Consider the following 18,379-nt stretch of genomic DNA (forward strand, 5'->3'; position numbering starts at 1 on the left):
AAGGATGAAGGACTTCACCTAGAGATGTCACTGGTGTCAGTGTGTTACCTGTACACTGACACTATACATTGTATACTATATACAGAGGTCCTGTATATAATGTCACCAGTGATCACTGTGTTACCTGTACATTATATACAGAGCTCCAGTGTATAATGTCATTGATCACTATATTACCTGTACACAGACACTGCATACTAAGTACATATCTTCTGTGTTTAATGCCACTTATGGTGATAGTATTATGTTTTTTTATTAATGATCAGTATTTTAGTATTCAGTCACCATGTGGTGGTAATATGTGGTCTGGGCATGGTGCGGTGGTATTTGTCCCTTGTATGTGCTATTATTTGGTCACTTTGTGGTGGTAATATGTGGTCTGGTCAATGTGCGGTGGTATTTGTTCCTTGTGTGTGATATTATTCGGTCACTATTGTAGTAATATGTGGTCTGGTCATGGTGTGGCAGTATTTTTTCCTTGTATGTGGTATTATAGGTCACTATGTGGTGGTAATATATGGTGTAGCGGTATTTGTTCCTTGTATGTGATATTATTGGTCATTTTAAAAATTGAAAAATAAATAAAAAATATACCTAAATTGTATTGCATATTTTAACAAATATTTAATAGGTTACAGTAGAGTAGGGCCTGGCCAAAAATGTCTACCCTGTTATGGGGGCGGCTTAAAAAAATCTTTTGGCCAAAGCAAAAGCTGCCGGCTATATGTGTGATCTGGTGATGGGAACTGTTAATGTGTGAAAGGTGAGAAGCGGAGTTTTTCCAAGAGAAAGCGGTGGGACTGTGGATAGTTTGAGGGGTGGAGCCTGGGCGGAGTCTCAAGGGGACCTCAAAAATTTTGCCAGTATGGGGCCCCGAAATTCCTAGTGGCAGCCCTGAACCATTGTATAAATGAGTCTCCCTATATACAGCTCCATGTAGCTAGAAAGAGCACGAGGCAACAGCAGCCTCACAAAATGTGTACTTAGTGGTATGAAGACTAAAAATCACCAACAGGTACATGAAGGGTTTAATGAGCAGATGCATTATTAATTCAATTTTACATGATTTATGAAATACAAGGAAGCCAAATCCTTTCCCAAGATGTAGCAGGAAAAGGAAGCCCTGAACTCAGTCCCAATAATATGGGGATGGATAGATCTGATAGGGTACCATTAAAGCTAGGAGGACTAGAGGGGTATGAACACCCTACGCGTATCGCCACACAAACTGTAGCTTCTTCAAGGGAAAATGGCAGTCACTTCTGGCAGGTCTCCTGTGTAGAGAAAAGCTTCCAAGCAAAGAGTAAGGTCTCTGCTCATAGGTATATCATGGGGTCATATTTTTTAGATAAAAAGAAAATTGGGGGGAAAAAATAGATGCAAACGCAGAGCGGCACAACTTATGGGGGCACAGCGCAGAGTGGCACAATGTATGAGGGCACAGCGCAGAGCGGCACAACGTATGAGAGCACAACGCAGAGCGGCACAACGTATGAGAATCATAGAATCCTAGAGTTAGAAGGGACCTCCTTGGCCATCTGGTCCAACCCCCTGCTCAAAGCAGGATTCGCTAAATCATCCCAGACAGATATCTGTCCAGCCTCTGTTTGAAGACTTCTATTGAAGGAGAACTCACCACCTCTCGTGGCAGCCTGTTCCACTCATTGATCACTCTGCAATGTGACAGCCCTTGAGATATTTGTAGACAGTTATTAAGTCTCCTCTTAGTCTTCTCTTTTGCAAGCTAGAGCTCTGCAAAGGAATACGTGGATTTCATCCGCCCTGCCCAAATGATGAAATGCCAGGTTAATAAAGTTTGACAGTGGTTTATTCTTCCTCTCTAAGGTTGCAAAAAACCTTGAAACGCGTAGAAAAAATGACTGTCAAACTTTATTAACCTTCTGGAATTTCATCATTTGGGCTGCGCGGATGAAATCCACGTATTCCTTTGCAGAGCTCTGTTTCAGATAGTCGGTGACCGACTTGTGGATCTGCAGCAGCCCTTATCTATACATGCTTTGAATACCTACTACCAGGTGAGCAGCTTTTTGGCAAACCGCTTACTTTATTTGTGGGATAAGACCCTATATTGTGCTTGTGTCTCCCTCTTTCCTCACAATACTAGTAACTTTTGCAAGCTAAACATTCCCAAATCATGCAACCTTTCCTCATAAGACAGGGTTTGCAGACCGGTCACCATTCTGGTCGCTCTTTTCTGAACTTGCTCCAGTTTGTTGATGTCTTTTTTAAAATGTGGCACCTAAAACTGGACGCAGTATTCCAGATGAGGTCTGACCAAAGAGGAGTAGAGGGAGATAATGACTTCACATGATCTAGACTGTATGCTTCTGTTAATATATCCTAGAATTGCATTTGCCTTTTTTGCTGCTGCATCACACTGTTGACTCATATTCAGTTTGTGATCTATTAGTATACCCAAGTCTTTTTCACATGTGCTGTTGCTTAGCACTATTCCTCCCATTCTGTATATGCTTTTTTCATTTTTATTGCCCAGATGTAGTACTTTGCATTTTTCCCTGTTAAAAACCATTCTGTTAGTTGCTGCCCACTGCTCCAGTTTATTTATATCTTTTTGAATCCTCTCTCTCTCTTCTCTAGTATTAGCTATCCCTCCTAGCTTTGTGTCATCAGCAAATTTAATCAGTTTACCCTCAATTCCTTCCTCTAACTCATTGATAAAGATGTTGAACAATACAGGGCCCAGGACAGAGCCCTGTGGTACCCCACTTGAGACATTCTTCCAACTGGATGTGCATCCATTTACGACCACTCTTTGGGTCCGATCACTAAGCCAGTTATGAATCCACCTAACAGTTGCCTTGTCCATTCCATACTTAGTCATTTTTTCAATAAGGATTGTGTGAGATACTTTGTCAAATGCTTTGCTGAAGTCAAGATATACTATATCTACAGCATTTCCCTGATCCACCCAATCAGTGATTCTGTCATAGAAGGAAATTAAGTTAGTCTGACATGACTTATTAGTTACAAACCCATGCTGACTCTGTTTAATCACTTCATTCTTATCCAGGTACTGACATATATGTTGTTTAATAATTTGTTCAAAGATCTTTCCTGGTATAGAAGTCAGATTCACCGGCCTATAGTTGCCTGGGTCCACCTTCTTCCCCTTTTTGAAGATAGGAACAACATTTGCTCTTTTCCAGTCTTCTGGGACTTCTCCTGTTCTCCATGAATTTTCAAAGATTATGGAGAGCGGTTCAAAAATTTCTTCTGCTATCTCCTTCAGTACTCTGGGGTGTAATTCATCTGGACCTGGAGACTTGAATTCATTTAGGTTAGCTAAGTGTTTCCTCACTATCTTTCTGTTAATACTTTAGATATCCTGGATTCTTCTATTCCCTTAATGGGACAGTGAACAATAGTTGATGTTAAATTTCCTTTCTGAGAGAAAACAGATGCAAAATAGTAATTTTAAAGTTCGGCCTTCTCAACATCCTGTCTTTCCATTTTATCATTTTCATCCTGTAAAAATCCTATAGCATCTTTGACTTTTCTTTTAGTTTTGACATATCCCCAAAATCCTTTATTATTGCTTTTGACGTCTCTTGCAAGCCTCAATTCATTGTCAGCTTTAGTAATCTGATTTGTGCCCTGCAGGTTCTGCAGACAGCATTATATTCTTCTTTAGATATGCCTCCCTCTTTCCATTTTATAAACATTTCTTTCTTCCTTTTTAGCATGTGCTTTAGATCTGTGTTCATCCATCCTGGTTTCCTTAAATGCTTCCTATTCTTCCCTCTTTTCGGAATTGTTAACTATTGTGCTTTGAGAATTTCATTTTTCAAGATTTCCCATCCTTCCTGGACATTTATGTCCTTAAGGATATCCAGCCATTGGATCCCTCCAATTCTCTTTCTGAATCCCTTAAAATCTGCCTTTCTGAAATCTAACCTTGACGTCTGTGTCTTCACAGGTCTTCCTCCTCTAGTTATCCAAAAATCTAAAATAGCATGGTCGCTACCTCCTAGGGTCCCAGCCACTTTTACCTCCTCAACCATTTCCTCCCTGTTTATAAGGATTAGATCCAAGGTAGCAGTTCCCCTTATTTTCTCTCCTACCTTTTGGAAGATAAAGTTGTCAGCAAGAGAGGATAAGAATTTCCTTGACCTGTTAGTTTTGCCTGAGAGAGATTCCCAACAAATGTCTGGATAGTTGAAATCTCCCATGATAACTATGTCATATTTTTGGGAGAACTTGGCCTTTTGATGCATAAAGAGTTCATCCATATCTTCAGCTTGCACAGGTGGCCTGTAGTAAATGCCTACAATGGTGTCTTTTCCATTGTTCTGTCCTTGTATTCTTACCCAAACAGTTTCCACAGAACTCCCAGTCTCTGAAGCTTCAATCTCTGTGCAGATATACGTGTTTCTAACATACAATGCGACACCTCCTCCTCGTTTATCAAGTCTGTTTCTAGCAAATAAGTTGTATCCTTCTAGCCTTGTATTCCAATCATGTGTATCATCCCACCAAGTTTCAGTGATTCCAATGACAACATATTTCTTCTCCTGCGTTAGTAGTTCCAATTCTCCTTGTTTGTTGCCCATGCTTTGTGCATTAGTATAGAAACATTTTAGTTTGTGATTGGTTTCTCTTTCTCCAATATTTTTATTATTTAGATTTTTTTGTCTTTGTTCTTTCCTCCCATTTCTAATAGCAGAGTTCTCAATAGCATTTGTCAGGTGTATGGTTTTTTCTGGCCTTTTGCTTCCCTTCCCGCATTGTTCTTGATTAAAGCTCTCCTTACAAGTGTAGCAAGGCGACTTCCAAATACATGTTTTCCAGTCTTCGTAAGGTACACCCCATCTCTAGCAAGTAGTCCATTGTATAGGTAATTCACTCCGTGATCCAGAAATCCAAATCCTTGCTGATGGCACCATCGACGTAGCCAGTTGTTCACCTGCAGAATCTTGAGGGCACAGCGCAGAGCGGCACAATGTATGAGGGCACAACGTATGAGGGCACAACGCAGAGCGGCACAACGTATGAGAGCACAGCACAGAGCGGCACAATGTATGAGGGCACAACACAGTGGCACAACGTATGAGGGCACAACGCAGAGCGGCACAACGTACGTGGACATGACGCAGGGCGGCACAATGTATGAGGGCACAACACAGAGGGACACAATGTATGTGGGCACAACACAGAGGGACACAACATATGAGGGCACAACGCAGAGCGACACAACATACAAGGGCATAATGCAGAGCAGCACAACACAGGGCGGCACAACGTACGAGGGCATAACGCAGAGCGGCACAACGCAGGGCGGCACAATGTATAAGGGCACAACACAGAGGGACACAACGTATGAAAGCACAACACAGAGCGGCACAACGTATGAGGGCACAACACAGAGCGGCACAACGCAGAGCGGCACAACGTATGAGGGCACAACGCAGAGCGGCACAACGTACGAGGGCACAACGCAGAGTGGCACAACGTACGAGGGCACAACCCAGAGCGGCACAACGCAGAGCGGCACAACGTACGAGGGCACAACGCAGAGCGGCACAAAGTACGGGGGCACAACGCAGAGCGGCACAGCGTACGAGGGCACAACGCAGAGCGGCACAATGTACGAGGGTGCAACGCAGAGCGGTACAACGTTGGAGGGCACAATGCAGAGCTGCACAGCGTATGATGGAACAACGCAGATCTGCACAATGTAGAGCGGCACAACGCAGGACAACACAACATATGAGGGCACAACGGAGGACTGCACAACTCAGAGTGGCACAATGTACGACGGGACAACGCAAGACGGCCCAATGTATGACGACACCTCTGTCTTCCATAGATGGCAACGTTTACAAAAAAAGATCAAAGCTTCTTTCGTCTTTTTTTGTTATGGATGAAAAAGGGTAGCAGAAGGCATGTTTTGCGTTGTGTAATATAAAAATCAGAACAAAACAGTTGCGTGTCAGACGGAGACCCATTTGACGTATGTTTTTACCATCATAATTTGTAGAAGTGCAAGATTAACGATTTATATGTGTACTTTTTTTTTGCTTACAAAGGAAGTCAACCACAAAAACATGATGTGAAACAGGACTTTTTCCACTTCTGTTCCCAAAACAGAACAAACAGAATGTCTGAGAACAGTGGCCATTATTATATCTATATACAGTTGAGTGTCCTTTCCCTCACTGTAGAGGCGTGATCGTGTGAGCCTTCATCTCTGCTGGACCAATTATCAAATAATAAATACAGGAATTTGCCAATGTACTTTTTCTATCAGAAAATGAGAATTAGGCCGGGGTCACACTGGCGAGGAATACGGACGAGTGAGAGGCGTTAAAAGCACGCATTACACACGGACAAATGATTCTCTATGGGTTTGCTCCAACAGCAGTATATTTCACCGGCGTATTCTACGGTCCGTGCCAATCGCAGCATGCTGCGATTGTCAGCGTACTACGCCCGTAGTACGCCAATGAAAGCCTATGGGTGCGCTAAAAATACGGATTACACACGGACCACACATGTGACTTGCGAGAAATACGCACCCGGTGTCTTTTAGAAAAGCCGGCAATTCAGTGCGCTATACAGTAAACTCACACTGACAGGTTTAGCAAAGAAACGAAAGAATAGATATATACACAAAGAATATATATATATATATATATATATATATACACATATATGTCATTGTGACAAACATATATATATATATTTATATTTCACAGAGTTCTTCATAGCAGAATAGCCGCTAATTAAATTGCCGGCTTCTATCAAATCATTCCCCAACCCGACATGAAATGACACATGGTTTACATTCAGTAAAGCAATTCATTTCATGTTTTTTAATATGTCCCTGACTAATAACTAGATCAGGGTTTGTGTACAAAATTTGGGAGTTGTAGTTGTTATTTTAAGGGGTTAATTCGGTGTTACAAAATGCGTGGGATTCCCATTGCCCTATAGTGGTGGCGAGTGGGTTAATCTAACAAAGGGTTAATGTCACCATTCGATTGTAAAGTGACATTAACCCTTTGTTAGATTAACCCATTCGCCAACGCTACAGGGCAATGGGAAGCCCACACATTTTTTAACAACGAATTAACCCCTTAAAATAACAACTACAACTCCCAAAGTTTGTACACAAACCCTCATCTAATTATTAGTCAGGGACATATTAAAAAACATGAAATGAAATGCTTTACTGAATGTAAACCATGTGTCATTTCATGTGGGGTTGGGGAAGGATTTGATAGAAGCCAGCAATTTAATTAGCTGCTATTCTGCTATGAAGAACTCAAAATATAAACTGAACTGAAATATAAATATATATATATATATATGTTTGTCTCAATGACTTGTGTGTGTGTGTATATATATATATATATATATATATATATAAAATCTCAGCATACGGATGCCATACGGATTACATACGGATGCTTACATGCGCAAAATACGCGACCACACCTTGCTTACGGATGACATACGGAGCACTGTTTAGGGGTCATTCATCTGTATCACGCCTGTAAACTACGGACCGTATTTTGCATCGGTTAGTGTGACTCCCAGCCTTAGATCCTACTGTAGAGCAGCAAGGTGAGTCAGTGGTGAGCACTGCAGCATTGGGGTTCTGGCTTTCACCAAGGACAACATCTGCAAGGAGTTTGTAAGGTCTGCCTGTGTTTGCGTGGGTTTCCTCCGAGTTCTCCGGTTTCCTCCCACACTCCAAAGACGTACTGATATGGAATCTAATTTGTAAGCCCAAATGGGGAGAGTGTCAATAATGTATGTAAAGTGCTGTGGAATATGATAGCGCTATATGAGGTGAGTAAAATAAATACTATAAGTATACATCAACTGATAATAGGGCTGCAACCTGCTCTGAAGTGTATATAGGGTCTCGTGATGGATTACTGAATTCTGGTTTTGCTGCACAATAGGTACAATGTTGGAATCATGCATTGGAAAGCAATCATTAGGGTTTGTACATACAGCGTTTTTTAGAGCAGAAACTATCCAAATCCTCTAAAAAAAAAAAAAAAAAAAAAAAACCCTCATGAAAAATCTTGGTGTTTCTGCTCCAAAAAGACTCATCGTGCACTTACCCTAAGGCTATGTGCGCACATTGAGTATTTGCTTGCAGAAATTTCTGCAAGGTTTCCGCATCTTTTGGCAGGAAAAACGCTGCAACAAAACATGCATTTTTGTACAGCAAAGAAGGCTTTTTTGAGCTAAATAAAGATATTTAACCCCTTAACGACCGCCGATACGCCTTTTAACGGCGGTAATTAAGGGTACTTAAACCACAGCGCCGTGAATTCACGGTGCTGTGGAGTAAGTAAATAGCGCCCCCCATGTCAGATTTTCTCCGGGGTCTCGGCTGCAGGGGGTAGCCGAGACCCTGGAGAACATGAATCGGGTTGGTTTTTGCTGATCCCGCTTTTGCGATCGCCGATATTAACCCTATAGCGGAGACCGCAAAAAAAAAAAAAGCTGCGATTTTGCATTTAATTTCTCTTTCCTCTGATGTGATCGCACATCAGAGGAGAGAAAAAGAGGGTCCCCGATCTCCACCCCCGGTACCTCTCCGTGGTCCAGGGTCCCCTCCCGGTGGTCCTGTGTCCCGCAGGGTCCTCCGGTGGGCGCCGCCATCTTGGATCCGGAGAAAATGGCGGGCGCATGCGCAGTAAGCCTGCCGGGAATCTGCAGGCTCCGGCTGGCAAATTCCATTAATTAATTTTGATCACTATGATAAACTATCATAGTGATCAAAATAAAAAAAATAGTAAATAACCCCCCGTTTATCACCCCCTTATTTAGGCAAACATAATAAAATAAAGAAAATATATATTTTTTAATTTTTCCGTTAGGTTTATGGCTAGGGTTAGGGCTAGGGTTAGGGCTAGGGTTAGGGCTAGGGTCAGGGCTAGGGTTAGGGCTAGGGTTAGGGTGAATTAGGATTAGGGATTAGGGTTGGGATTAGGGTTAGGGTTGGGATTAGTGTTAAGGGTGTGTTGGGGTTAGGGTTGGAGCAAGAATTGAGGGGTTTTCACTATTTACCTACTTTGGGGGTCTAAAAATTGGGGACTAAAATCACTTTTGTGGAAATAAAAAAGACTTTTTATTTTCACAGCTCTGCGTTATAAACTTCTGTGAAGCACTTGGGGGTTCAAAGTGCTCACCACACATCTAGATAAGCTCCTTTGGGGTCTAGTTTCCGAAATGGGGTCACTTGTGGGGAGTTTCCACTATTTAGGTACATCAGGGGCTCTGCAAAAGCAACATGACGCCCGCAGACCATTCCATCAAAGTCTGCATTCCAAAATGGCACTCCTTCCCTTCCAAGCTCTCCCATGCTCCCAAACAGTGGTTCCCCCCCACATATGGGGTATCAGCGTACTCAGGACAAATTGCACAAAAACTTTTGTGGTCCAATTTCTCCTGTTACCCTTAGAAAAATAAAAAATAGCAGGCTAAAAAATAATTTTTGAGGAAAAAAAAATGATTTTTAATTTTCACGGCTCTACGTTATAAACTTCTGTGAAGCACTTGAAGGTTCAAAGTGCTCACCACACATCTAGATAAGTTCCTTAAGGGGTCTAGTTTCCAAAATGGGGTCACTTGTTGGGGGTTTCCACTTTTTAGGAACATCAAGGGCTCTCCAAACGCAACATGGCATCCGATCTCAATTCCAGCCAATTCTGTGTTGAAAAAGTAAAACGGTGCTCCTTCCCTTGCAAGCTCCGCCGTGCGCTGAAAAAGTGGTTTACCCACACATCTGGGGTATCGGTGTATTCAGCAGAGATTGCACAACAAATTTTGTGTTCATATTCTCTTTTAACACTTGTGAAAATAAGAAAAATTGGTTTTAAAGTAAATTTTTTGCAAAAAAAGTTAAATGTTAATTTTTTCTTCCACATTGCTTTAGTTCCTGTAAAGGGTTAATAAACTTCTTGAATGTGGTTTTGAGCACCTTGAGGGGTCTAGTTTTTAGAACTGTGTCACTTTTGGGCATTTTCTGTCATGTACACCCCTCAAAATGACTTTAAATATGATGTGGTCCCTAAAAAAATGGTTTTGTAAATTTTGTTGTAAAAATGAGAAATCGCTGGTCAACTTTTAACCATTACAACTTCCTAACAAAAAAAAATTTGCTTCCAAAATTGTGGTGATGTAAAGTAGACATGTGGGAAATGTTATTTATTAAGAAATTTGTGTGACACATCTCCCTGATTTAAGGGCATAAAAATTTAAAGTTTTAAAATTGCAAAATTTGCAAAATTTTTGCCATATTTCCGTTTTTTCAAAAATAAACACAAGACTTATCTAAGAAATTTTACCACTAACATGAAGTACAATATGTCATGAAAAAATATTCTCAGAATCAGCGGGATCCATTAAAGCGTTCCAGAGTTATAACCTCATAAAGTGACAGTGGTCAGAATTGTAAAAATTGGCCTGGTCATTAAGCTGCAAACTGGCTCCGTCACTAAGCGGTTAAAAAAAAAGTTTTGTGATGCAATTTCTTGGTTCAACACTACCTTTTTCATGCTGATGCAGTGTGGCATCAGAGTAATGGGAGTAGGACTTGATTGCCACCTGATGAAGACAGATTTATCTGTCGAAATGCGTGGTGGACTAATTTTATTAATAAATGAGCATCTTTTAAATATATTTTTGGCTTTTTGCGCTCCTTTAGACCGGTATATTTATTTTCATCTCAGTCTCTTTCCTCATCCGAGGTACCTGGTGGGAGCAGCATTGCTCTTATATCCAATTTGGAAAAGTGCAGCTGGCGCTCCATCTGACCGTCCTTTCCACTTTCTGCATCAGTAGCTGTCATTGACACCTAGCCCTAGGCTTAGTAATGAAAAGGTGTCAGTCCGACACCCTCATTACCATGCCAATAAGTAAACATAAACACAAACCCAAGCACACATTGTCACCAGCCTATGTAGTGTCATGTGTACCTGTCGTGTGTAACACGACCTGCAGGCCGGTAACTGAAACAACAAGACAAAGGGGAAGGGGAAACAGTTACAACAGTGGGCCCTGCAATAGGGGACGGGGACGTGGAGACCTCCTGCACTCCCCTGAGGCAGTGTCCTTAAGCACTCCTAGCATTCCCTATACAGGCTCCTCACCTGTCGCCGACCAGGATACCTGAACCCACACTCGCCTTGCACCTACCCCTTGCTAGGGAACTGGGTGGTGCAGACACTGGTCCCACCGCTGCACTAATACACACAAGGAAAAATACACAAAACGGGGAATACAACAAAACACTTATCTTTCTCTGCTGCAGTCACCAGGCAGCAGAGTGCAGCACCAGATCAGCTTTCAGCAGTGGCTCGAACCCTCAGAGCCAGCTGCTACCTTCACCATCTTCAGCAGTGGCTTGACATCTCAGAGCCGGCTGCTCCCCTTTCTCTGCTGCAAACACCGGGCAGCAGAGTTCAGCACCAGACTTTCATCAGTGGATAGACACCTCAGAGCCAGCTGCTAACTTCACCAGGTTTCAGCAGTGGCTCAACACCTCAGAGCCAGCTGCTCACTTCATCGTGGTTGGAATCCACAAAGGAAATGCTATCACCAATACCTGCTGATAGACCAGCTGACCTTATATAGCAAAGGAGGAGCGGTCACATCAGCAGGGGCCAAAAACAAATGTAATAACCCCAGTGACCACCGGGGGCAAAAGGTAAAACAAAGAAACCATCATAATGTAATGACACTTGTGGCCACCGGGGGGGCAAAAATCCATATTAAGCCCCAGAAGCCTGAAAATAAAGGGTTTAATGAGGGAACCCAGAATCTGACACAGATCCAAGAGTTGGACTGTGACATGTAGGACCGTTAACAGAACGAACGTAGATAGGCTGTAACCAGACAGCCACTGTTAATTTTAAAGAAAAAAACTGCATGGGCTCCTACGTAATTTTAATGACCAGCAGAGGGAAAGCCGAAGGTTGAGTGCTGATAATATTCTGGGAAGGATCCAACAACCATAAAGGCTATTAATATCAGCTCACAGCTGTTTGCTTAGCCTTTACTGGCTAGTATACAGGGGGACCCCCTGTAAAATCTAACCAGCCGAGGCTAGGCAGATAGGTGCGGGCTGATATTAATAGCCTAGGAAGGGGCCATGGATATTGGCCCTTCCCAGACTAAAAAACATCTGCTCTCAGCTCCCCAGAAAAGGCTCATTTTTAAGATGTGCCAAATCTGGCTTTTAGCCCCGCTGTTCCCCATTGCCCTGTCACGGTGGAAAATGGGGTTCATATTTGTGGGGTTGATGTCACCTTTGTATTGTCAGGTAACATCAAGCCCACAGGTTAGTAATGGAGAGGCATCTATAAGACACCTGTCCATTAGTAACACCATAGTGATATTGTATAAAAAAACAGACCCAGAATAAAGTCCTTTATTTGAAATAATGACACAGACTCCTTTAATGAATCTTAAATAAACCATACTCACCGAATGCCTAATCCACTGACGCCAACATCTCCTGCAGCAAAAATAAAATAAACCACAATATACCTCATCTGTCCATAGAGAAGATAATTCATAATGTCTCACGGCGATTCTGATCACTTTGAGAGCAGTCACTGATGTGACTGCTCTCAAAAGACATCCGGCGATACACTGACAGGAGGTAATCGGTCCCGCAGTGTATAGCACTGAGCTGCTGTGAGAAAGTTCTCACACAGCGGTGCTGTAAGTGAGAGTATCAGAGCTGATCAGATGATGATCTCCAGTGAACTCTCTCACGGCTGCTCAGTGATACACTGACAGGAGGTTATCTCTCCCGCAGTGTATCACCGGCAGCCTGGTTGAGCTGTCACATCTCACAATGTGACTGTAAAACACGTGAGATCGCCGTGGGACACTCGGGTTTACGTGGACTATGCTGACAGGTGAGAATGTTGGCTTATTATTTTACATTTTTTCTAGGAGACAAGGGTATTGGGGATTTGGTGTTAGGTGAATATAATGGGTTTTTATTTTTATGTAAATGTCTATGTAATGATTTTACTTTTTTTTTCTTAAACTGTGATCACAGGCATCGTCAGATGATACTATGTCTCCCATCAGCGGCACCTGCTGTCACTGTGACTGTTATCAGTGACAGCAGACGTAGCCCGATGGGAGCAGTAGTCTCATCAGCCCATGCCTGCTGACCTGTGGTAAGCTTTTTGCTGCAGGTCACTGCTGCGGGTCAGTCACAGCTGCGGGGTCACGCTGAGATCTGACAGTGTTATCTTTCCTAAGACTTTAAAATTGATTTATCTATTTGTAAAAGGGATACCCATCGTAGTTAACATTGTCTTATCATTAGACCCCCCCCTCTGATCTTTAATATGAAGACCCTCCTCGGTTTACCACCTAAGCGGCCCACCAAGCCTCAGCTTGTGATTTCTGGCCTAACTGCAGACTGATGAAAAAAAATAATTGGTGAAATATACTGAGGTTTTTGGCTAATCGTTATGCTCCTTATTTGCTTTTTCTTCCTCTGTTTGTCCATATTATATATATTTCTTTTGTTTCATTTTCCACAGTTTATATCAAAGAAGAACCCTCAGGATGTTAAAGAGGTACTTTTTTTTCTGTTATATACATGACTGTTGACTTAAATGGGTATTGGCATCTTCATAAATTGATATTCTCGGATAGTGCTTGTAAATACAACATATTTTTACAATTTACCGTTTAGTAAAATATTCAGCCATTTTTGAGATATTAAAGGGGTCTTCCACTACTAGGACTATCCCCATTCTCGATCTAAATGTTCAGCCTTGTTTCAATAATAAAACTTATACTCCCCTCCTGTGCCTGCGCCGTTCCAGCAGTGTCGGCACTCACGGTCCCGAGACTCGAGTGCGGTTGCATAACACGTGATGCCCTGCACCCAATTGACACCCGGCACCTGTCGAATTGAACAGGAAGAGGAAGTCAGTGCTGTAGCTGATCTGACTTCTTCATGTTCAGTTTGTATGAAGGTGGGGATAGTGACGCCAACACTGATTGGGCAACATGTGTTACACAACCGCACAAGATCCCCAGGACCAGAAGTGCTGTCACTGATGGAACGGCGTCGGCTCAGAAGGTGAGTACAGGCTTTTTAATTTTATGGTGGCCAAAAATTTAGAGCGAGAAGGAGTTGTTCTAGTAGTGGACAACCCCTTTAACATTTTTCTTTTGTTAACAGCTTGTTGCCTCAGAGACCGACCACCACTGCAGAACATGCTCAGTGATTACAAGTTCTTTGCTATTCAGCTTGTATGCACTGTTTTTGAGCGCCGGAGAGCTCTTGGTCGTCTTAATTCCGACCAGCTTCAGCACACTGCTTACAATCTGCAAAGCGGAAGGGTGCTAGGCGTAATGGTCAACGTGTGACTGGACACACCGTCTCCAGCAGGGCGAATTTATATAACACATGCGACCCTGGATACACCGCCTCCAGTAGGGCGAATTTAAATAATAACACGTGCAGCCAGATACACCGCCTCCAGCAGGCAAATTTCAGAATTGCACGTGAAACTGGATACACCACCTCCAGCAGGGCAAATTTAAATAATAAAGGAAAACACCAGGGAAACAATTACAATGGTGGGCCGTGCGATAGGGAACGGGGACGTGGAGACCTCCTGCACTCCCCTGAGCCAGTCTCTACACTCCTAACGATCCCTAGGCCCGTTCCGCACCGGGCACCGATCAGGAAACTAAGAACCCTAGCTCGCCCTGCACCTATCCCTTACCAGTGAAATGGATGGGGCAGAAACTAATCCCACCACTGCACTGAAACACACATTGAGGAAAGTGACAAACAGGGAAACACCACTGAGCTTTGCTCTGTTGTTAATGCTCCAAGCAACAGAGTCGACCACTAGAATTCAGCTTTCCTCCAGAGTCGCTGCTACTTCACCAAGCTTTGTCAGAGCCGCAAGGAACTCTCTCTAGCTCCTTCCACACCAGGACTCTGACTGAGCTGCCAGGAACTCTCTCTAGCTCCTTCCTCCACCAAGGATGGTTGGAAATGACCACTATCACCAACAGTGATTGCAACACCTGACACTTTTATAGGTAAGAGCCAGCAATCACACCTGCTTTATAATCTTGTGCAATAACGCTCACCACCACCGGGGGCAAACTAGAACAAAAGACACCACTGTGTAATGACCCTAATGGCCACCGGGGGCAAAAACAAACTTAAGCACACAGCTTAAGGAAAAAAAAGGTTACATATGCTTTTAACTGTCATCATCCAACCTGGATCATGACAGTACCCTCCCTCAGTGAGGGGCCTCTGGACCCTCAAGACCGCTCCTCATCAGGGAACCACCTACAGAGGGGATGCCCAGATCCAGAGTTCACCCCTGCAACTACCTGCACTTCAGGTTTATGACAAACGAACACCGCTGGTATTGGCAAAGTATGTTCTGGAGGCACCACACATCTCCAAAGCACTGACCTGGGGAGCGAGTTGTGTATGTGCATGTTTGGGGGTATCTCCAGCTGGTAAGTCTCCGGGCCCAGGATAGCTGACACCAGATACGGTCCGACCACCTGAGAATTCCAGACCCCCGCAACACACTTCCACTGGATGTTTTTGGTGGCCACCCATACATGCTCGTTCACACACAGGTCCGGACCTGAACGTTTATTGCCACACATGCTCGTTCACACACAGGTCCGGACCTGAACGTTTATTGCCACACATTCGTTTGTCACAATACGGTGAACTCTTACTGGAATTGACAACAGAGGCGTCCCCCTGTGTCACCACACTCACACCCCCGCAATTCACCAAGGGGTACATCACCCTCCAACCCCTTCCACCACAAGGTCTCCACCTCCCAGGGTTGGCTAATGGCGAGGGTTGAGACTTGCCCCTACTCTCCTGCAGCACATCTGCTGCTCTCACTGGAGAGAAAGGGGTCCGTTGAAGAGAGACGGCAGAGACAGTAGTCCCTAGGCAGCAGCCCTCACACGACTGCTCCCAGCTGACTACTTCCCTAGTCCGCCAATCTAAAACCGGGTTGTGTTTTTAAGACCAAGGGGGGCCCACAACAATAGGTGCTGCATTTCCCTCCAAGATGTAGTATGACTGGGACTCGTCATGATGTTCACTATACAGCACAATGTCTTCTACGACTTGGTTTAACCCCCCCTGGCTCAGTGGGACAGAGTGAATGGCCTGGACGCTTTTGGGTCTGTCCGGAGTCTCACACCTCAGACCATGAGTCTGGACAAACTGAGCATCCACCAGACTGGCTTCAGCTCCAATGTTCACAAGCACCGGTATGCCCTCAGGTACCTCGCCAACCATCACCTCTGCTGACATAGTACCTTCTGAGGGCGAGGAGGAAATATACACTCCCAGGTTGTCTTTCTCCACACGACCAGGGGGGCATGGCTTCTCTGACAGTACAGAATTTTTGGTGACAGTGCCAAGGACTAAATCATTAGTCTGCTCACTACAGGGATGTACCCCTTCACCTTGGGGAACACCAGGAAGCACCATGGGGACATCGACTCCACCCACCTGCCTGGGTACGTCCGCCTGTATAAGCAAGTCCTGCTCCCCAACAGGGACTCCACAGCACATCCTCGCCAAAGCCGTATATGGACCCTCTGGTTGAGGCAGAGGATAGGCCTCAGACCCATAATTCCGCTGCAGGTGCTGCTGAAACACATCATGCAGCTCCTCACTCATCTCAGTGAGGGCCAGCAGCAACTGCTCACTGGTCTGAACTTGGCCCATGGTTCACCAGAGAGAAATTTTATGGTTGGTGATAATGTAATGGTCAATGTGTGACTGGACACACCGCCTCCAGCAGGGCGAATTTATATGACACACGCGACCCTGGATACACCGCCTCCAGTAGGGCGAATTTAAATAATAACACGTGCAGCCAGATACACCGCCTTCAGCAGGCAAATTTCAGAATTGCACGTGAAACTGGATACACCGCCTCCAGCAGGGCAAATTTAAATAATAAGGGAGAACACCAGGGAAACAATTACAATGGTGGGCCCTGCGATAGGGAACGGGGACGTGGAGACCTCCTGCACTCCCCTGAGCCAGTCTCTACACTCCTAACAATCCCTAGGCCGGTTCCACACCGGGCGCTGATCAGGAACCTAAGAACCCTAGCTCGCCCTGCACCTATCCCTTACCAGTGAAATGGACGGTGCAGAAACTAATCCCACCACTGCACTGAAACACACATTGAGGAAAGTGACAAACAGGGAAACACCACTTAGCTTTGCTCTGTTGTTAATGCTCCAAGCAACAGAGTCGACCACTAGAATTCAGCTTTCCTCCAGAGTCGCTGCTACTTCACCAAGCTTTGTCAGAGCCGCAAGGAATTCTCTCTAGCTCCTTCCACACCAGGACTCTGACTGAGCTGCCAGGAACTCTCTCTAGCTCCTTCCTCCACCAAGGATGGTTGGAAATAACCACTATCACCAACAGTGATCGCAACACCTGACACTTTTATAGGTAAGAGCCAGCAATCACACCTGCTTTATAATCATGTGCAATAATGCTCATCGCCACCGGGGGCAAACTAGAACAAAAGACACCACTGTGTAATGACCCTAATGGCCACCGGGGGCAAAACCAAACTTAAGCACACAGCTTAAGGAAAAAAAGTTACATGTGCTTTTAACTGTCATCATCCAACCTGGATCATGACAGTACCCTCCCTCAGTGAGGGGCCTCTGGACCTCAAGACCGCTCCTCATCAGGGAACCACCTACAGAGGGGACGCCCAGATCCAGAGTTCACCCCTGCAACTACCTGCACTTCAGGTTTATGACAAACGAACACCACTGGTATTGGCAAAGTATGTTCTGGAGGCACCACACATCTCCAAAGCACCGACCTGAGGAGCGAGTTGTGTATGTGCATGTTTGGGGGTATCTCCAGCTGGTAAGTCTCCGGGCCCAGGATAACTGACACCAGATACGGTCCGACCACCTGAGAATTCCAGACCCCCGCAACACACTTCCACTGGGTGTTTTTGGTGGCCACCCATACATGCTCGTTCACACACAGGTCCGGACCTGAACGTTTATTGCCACACATTCGTTTGTCACAATACGGTGAACTCTTACTGGAATTGACAACAGAGGCGTCCCCCTGTGTCACCACACTCACACCCCCGCAATTCACCAAGGGGTACATCACCCTCCAACCCCTTCCGCCACGAGGTCTCCGCCTCCCAGGGTTGGCTAATGGCGAGGGTTGAGACTTGCCCCTACTCTCCTGCAGCACATCTGCTGCTCTCACTGGAGAGAAAGGGGTCCGTTGAAGAGAGACGGCAGAGACAGTAGTCCCTAGGCAGCAGCCCTCACA

At 44.5% G+C, this 18,379-nt stretch overlaps 1 pseudogene; it reads left to right on the forward strand.

The window, feature by feature from the left end:
• The window catches only part of LOC141092256 (sorting nexin-15-like), a 76,531-nt pseudogene that overhangs the window by 2,199 nt on the left and 55,953 nt on the right, over window positions 1–18,379 (forward strand).

Source organism: Dendrobates tinctorius, unplaced genomic scaffold (genome assembly GCF_039654945.1).
Source record: "Dendrobates tinctorius isolate UK_male_01 unplaced genomic scaffold, ASM3965494v1 ptg000059l, whole genome shotgun sequence".
Classification (NCBI taxonomy): Eukaryota; Metazoa; Chordata; class Amphibia; order Anura; family Dendrobatidae; genus Dendrobates; species Dendrobates tinctorius.